Raw genomic sequence first — 5,692 nt, forward strand, 5'->3', positions numbered from 1 at the left:
TATTAGGGTGATTTCGAGAAATAACAATGACTGGCGTCGGAGAAAACTACAGGAAGCTGTCGAGATAAGGAGACATAAACCAGCAATTAATCGTGATCAAGGTGTATACCTGCCAAGTGCATGGGACCTCTTGATTAACTTTTGATGAACTTTTGATGAACTACAAGAAAAAACGAGTCTACTATTCTTCTTTGGAAAGCCTGCTATCAAGGAACCTTTGTGTTATTAGCAGTTGTTGTGTATTAGCATGAATTTCATCATTATGTAATTAACTCTTCAAACTCACTTATACAGTACTCTCCCCTAGTGTACTGTGATGTCACTTGCATTGTGACGTCATAACTCAGTTAGCCCTATGTCAATCGTAAACCCCTAAAATCCCAATCTTAGCGTGACGTTACGATCGGCATACCGTTCCACTAACCAATCTTACCTAAGTCAATCGTAAAGTTAAGATTCAAAGTCTAAGTTGCTCATGACCAACTAAAATCAATCGTAGAGAAACCAAAATGGTGACTTTCCTATTCTTTGTGAAAAATAAGAGCGAGCATTTCACCGTAAGCGTCCCCTGAAATGAATTTGTATATTTCTGTGATGTAAACAAACACTGCACTGAAGCCTTACAAATGTCAGGCCAGTCTGACCACTGTCGTCATGGGAACACAACCGAGCGAGTCGGTACAACAATATTGCAACGTCATGGTTAAGAATAGGGACGAGCCGTGAAGTGAACAATGTTGCAAAAAGATACAAATATGTTTGATTTCACGTGCGCATATTTGTTGTGGGGTTCTAAAGGACAGGCCGCGTGTTATTCAAGACCACTGACAGATTCTAGATACGTTATAGAGGATGCCTTGTCACGCCTTGTTTATTCTGATTGACGAGGTTCAGGCACATAATAAAAGCTCTGACACAATTGACATTTTTAAGTCCAGACTTAAAACCTGTTCCCAGTATGAGCATGCCCCAGGACTGACTGAGTTTGGTTTTACGCCGCTTTTAGCAATATTCCAGCGGGGGACACCAGAAATGGGCTTCACACATTGTGCCCATGGGGGGGATTCGAACCCGGGTCTTCGGCGTGACGAGCCAACTCTTTAACCATTAGGCTACCCCACCGCCCCAGCATGCCCCAGGATGTGGAATAGGCGCACTATAAATATGCATTTATTATTATTATATTATGCCTGATACCCAGCGTTCACACACACTTGCACCTGAAACCAAGGTGCTCACTACCCTAATATTTTGTTCTAGTTTTTTTCTCCACGTTTACACTTGGTTGAAAAAATACCCATGAAGGCCCGGATTAGAATATTGAACTTCAATAACCCATGCTTGTCGTAAGAGGCCACTAACGGGATCGGGTGGTCAGGCTTGCTGACTTGGTTGACACATGTCATCGGTTCCCAACTGCGCAGATCGATCCTCATGCTATTGATCACTGCATGGATTGTCTGGTCCAGACTCGATTATTTATAGCTAAGATACATAGCGTTCACTAACATGAACGCTCATGTTAGTGAACGCTATTTATCTTAATTAGCTAGATTATTTACAGACCGCCGCGATATAGCTTGACTATTGCTGAGTGCGGCGTAAATCTAAACTCACTCACTCACTCAGTTGGTTCGTAAACTACTTCCATCATTTGCTAGACTCTGCAAAGGGAAATAACTCGTGCCTCGCATTCCTCTATCTCTCGCACGAAAGAGTCTCGATCTAAGCTTGGATCGGATCGTAAGATCGGTACCGGCTACGATCGGCCTAAGATCGGTAAGTGGAACGGGTGTAACTTTTAGCTAAGACGATTGTGAAATTGGCGTAACTTGCTAAGATTGATCTTAGATAAGATCGGTTAGTGGAACGGCACCCAGAATGTTGCGTGTATTTTTGACACAGAAAGTGAGTGAGTGAGTGAGTATAGTTTTATGCCGCACTCAGTAATATTCCAGCTATATGGCGGCGATCTGTAAATAATCGAGTCTGCCAGTGATCAACAGCATGGACATCATTCTGCGCAACTGGGAACCGATGACATGTGTCAACCAAGTCAGGGAGCCTGACCACCCGATCCTGTTAGTCGCCTCTTACGACAAGCATGGGTTACTAAAGATCAATATTCTAACACGGATCTTCACGGGTACAATTGGCTATGGAAAGCCAGACTTTTTGCCAGAAGACCAGTTCAGCGTCGTTCCCTACGTCAACGTGATCCTTGGAGCATGACAATGCTCGACCTCACGTTGCACGTGTTTGACAGGTCTCCCTCCAGCAAAACAATGTTCAGTTGTTACCTTGGCCTTCTCGATCACCGGATTTCTCCCCAATTGAACATCTATGGGATACTCTTGATCGACGCTTGCGCCAGCGTAATCTGCCACCTCAGACACTACAAGAACTGCACACAGCACTTGAGCAAGTGCATCAAAACATTCCTCAAGACAGCATTCGGCATCTCCTTTCTTCTATGGGTCACCGCTGCCAAGCTGTTATCGATGCTCATGGTGGTCACACCAGATACTGACATTTTACTCTGACCAAGTGGCTTTAATAGCCCTCTGTGGTTTTACCAAACACTTTCTAGATAATCATTGTTTTGGAAATTTGTAAAGTGATGATTTTACTGTAACTGAGCACTGATGTCATGTTTGAATCAGTTATATGCACTCAGTAAGTAAACTCCAAAACAGCATGTCAAGTTTCTTTTTTTGAAGACTATATATTTCTACTGTCATGTGAAGAAAGGTATTGTTATAAAATGTATGTACTATAGTCTCACATAATTCTACAAGAATGGCTTGTGTACATATGTATATGTTTTTACTTGTTCATAATATTCCTGTACATAAGGTGAGACTTAAATAAACTACCTGTCTATGCGTCTGTATCTATCTCAGTCAGTCATGATACATGTTATAAAGGGGAGTTATTCTAAATACTTAGATAAACTGAAAAGCTTAAGGCACGCATGCGACGTATGCATTTATGACACAAAGCATTCAAAGAAACAGCTGGCAACCCAATTTGAATGTCATTCAGTCAAATTCTGATTGTCAAAGACACGATGTGAAAGCACCCATCAATATACCGATTATATGACGCCATATGTGTGTGTGTAGATAAAAGAAAAATCTAGATTCAGATTCAATCACGCATCTATGAAACTATATAGAAAGGATACCTCTATGTTATGATCTCGCGGGAAAGTTAATGCTGTGCTAGAGCTCAAAATAGGAAATCGACAAAAAGAAAATTACAGTGAATACAAGTCTGTCTCTCTACATTCTTGGTGGGACGATATCCATTAAACAAAACTTGTGCGCTTCCTTTCTGTGACAAACCCGTGGGTTAGAATATTGATCTTCAGTAACCCATGCTTGTCGTAAGAGGCGACTAACGGGATCGGGTGGTCAGGCTGGCTGACTTCGTTGACACATGTCATCGGTTCCCAATTGCGTACATCGATGCTCATGGTGTTGATCACTGGATTGTTTGGTCCAGACTCGATTATTTACATACCGCCGTCATATAGCTGGAATACTGCTGAGTGCGGCGTAAAACAAAACTCACTCACTCACTCACTCAGAATATCGATCAGGCGAAACAGGTTCGGGTGGGACGAGTGGACCATTCACCATACGTTGGACTTGTGTCTTGAGACTCAGTAGGCGGTCGCTAGGTAGCAATCGTACGGCTGGGCATGAGGACGTACATCTGGAGACGGATGATTATTTTCACAAGAGTCTCTGACAAAATCTCCCACTATTTTACAGTGCACCTCCAGTTCTTCCTTGTCTTGTTCGTGCTGAAGAGGTGCTGCTGAAAAAGCACCAGCGTTGTTCCTCTCTGTGTTGTGACATAACCTGCTTTCTGCAAACCTGCCATAGCTGTAATATTTCCAACTATTGTGACACAAACATATACATGGAACTTAATTAAGCACCCCCTAACATATTTGAAGTTACTGACTTACCTAATGATAAATCTTGAATTGTAACGATGACTATTATTTAAAACTGTATTTCCTTTCAATATTGTTTAAGGGTTTTGCTAAATTAGTCGTCAAAACACATCCCAATATGCAGTTGAAGCACACTACCCACGATTGGCTGAAAAAAGCGTAATTAAAAAAAATATATATAATATATATAAATATATAAAAGCGGTTAACTGTATGAAACGCCAAAACCTTTTAATGATTTTACCAGTATCTGTTACAATGGCACGAAGCAAGAAAATGACAAATTATTGGAATGCCCGACACTAGGATGTCATGCAGGGCTATTGGGCGACAGCATGACATTCACCACACCGTCATAAGTCGACTTGTTCAAAAACACCGTCAAACCAACAAGGTTAAGGACTGACCAAGGCCAGGTCAGGTTGAGGATTGGGATTTAGCAAGCCTTGTTAGACGTCAGCCTTTCACTACAAATGGTGTCCTGAAGCACCTATGGCTCTCAACAGACGTCTGTGCAACAGGACTGTAAGAAACCGCATAAAGGCACATGGGATAAGGGCAAGAAGGGTGATCAAGCGTTCAGCCTTGACCAATCTTCACAAGAGAGCTCCTTTGGAATGGTGTTTACCCCGACGTCATTGGGATTTGACGTCATGGAGAAAGGTGCATTGGTCGAATGAGAGTCACTTTTTATTGCACGTCTCAGACGGGCGCCAACGAATCTGGAGGTCCAAGAACAGTGCCTGTGAGCCTAAGAACATCAGAGCATCAGTTCCTTACGGTGGTGGATCTGTCATGGTCTGGGGTTGTCTACCCATGATTGTAAACTGGACTTGGTACCTCTTAGTGGAAATCTCAATGGCGACCTCTACATCCGGGACATCCTGTTCTTGTGCCACATTTTGATAATCACCCATTAGCCGGTCTCCTTTTATGGATGACAACACCCGACTACATCGTTCCCGACTTGTGACAGTTTTTCTCCAACAACGCTGCAACCAAACGTTCATGGCCTGCTATGAGCCCGGATCTGAACCCATTGGAGCCTGTTTGGGGCATTCTTGGACGCCGAGTGCAAGCACTGTATCCGCCTGGCATGTTTGGAAGCAGCTTTGCCCTGGGAGTGGCAGTAGCTGCCTCTGGTGAGGTGAGGTGAAATTGGGGTTAACGTCGTGCTTGAGAATATTTCGCTCATATGACGACGTGCATGCGTGTGTATGTGTATGTGCGGCTGCTTGTACTAGCCCAGACTTAAGCTGGTTTTATAGTGCTAGCCCACTGAGATACCATGCTGCAGTGAAGCATGAATACCCCACTCAGACACATTATACTGACTCCGAGCCGACCAGTCCTTGTTGTACCCATTAATGCCGAGCGCCAGGCAGGGACCAACAACGACCAGATTTTAACGTCTTTTGGTATGACGCGGTCGGGGATCGAACCCGCAACCTTCCGCTCTCCGGGCGGACGTTCTAACCACTACACCACGGAGGCGGTCAGTAGCTGCCTCTGGAGCGAATCCGGAGACTCGCGACAAGCATGAGGAGGAGAGTCAAAGCAGTCACCTGTGCACAAGGTGGATATGCACGCTATTAACATTTTTCATGTGATTTGTTATCTGAAGATGACAGTGAACATTTTCAGACTGACAGAGACTCACCTCTCCCATTTTGGAACTCTGCAACCCCATAGTTGTACAGAGATACATTTTGTTGACAAATTATC

The sequence above is a fragment of the Haliotis rubra genome, unplaced genomic scaffold, assembly GCF_003918875.1.
Source record: "Haliotis rubra isolate DU_JTF1 unplaced genomic scaffold, ASM391887v1 Scf1341, whole genome shotgun sequence".
Classification (NCBI taxonomy): domain Eukaryota; kingdom Metazoa; phylum Mollusca; class Gastropoda; order Lepetellida; family Haliotidae; genus Haliotis; species Haliotis rubra.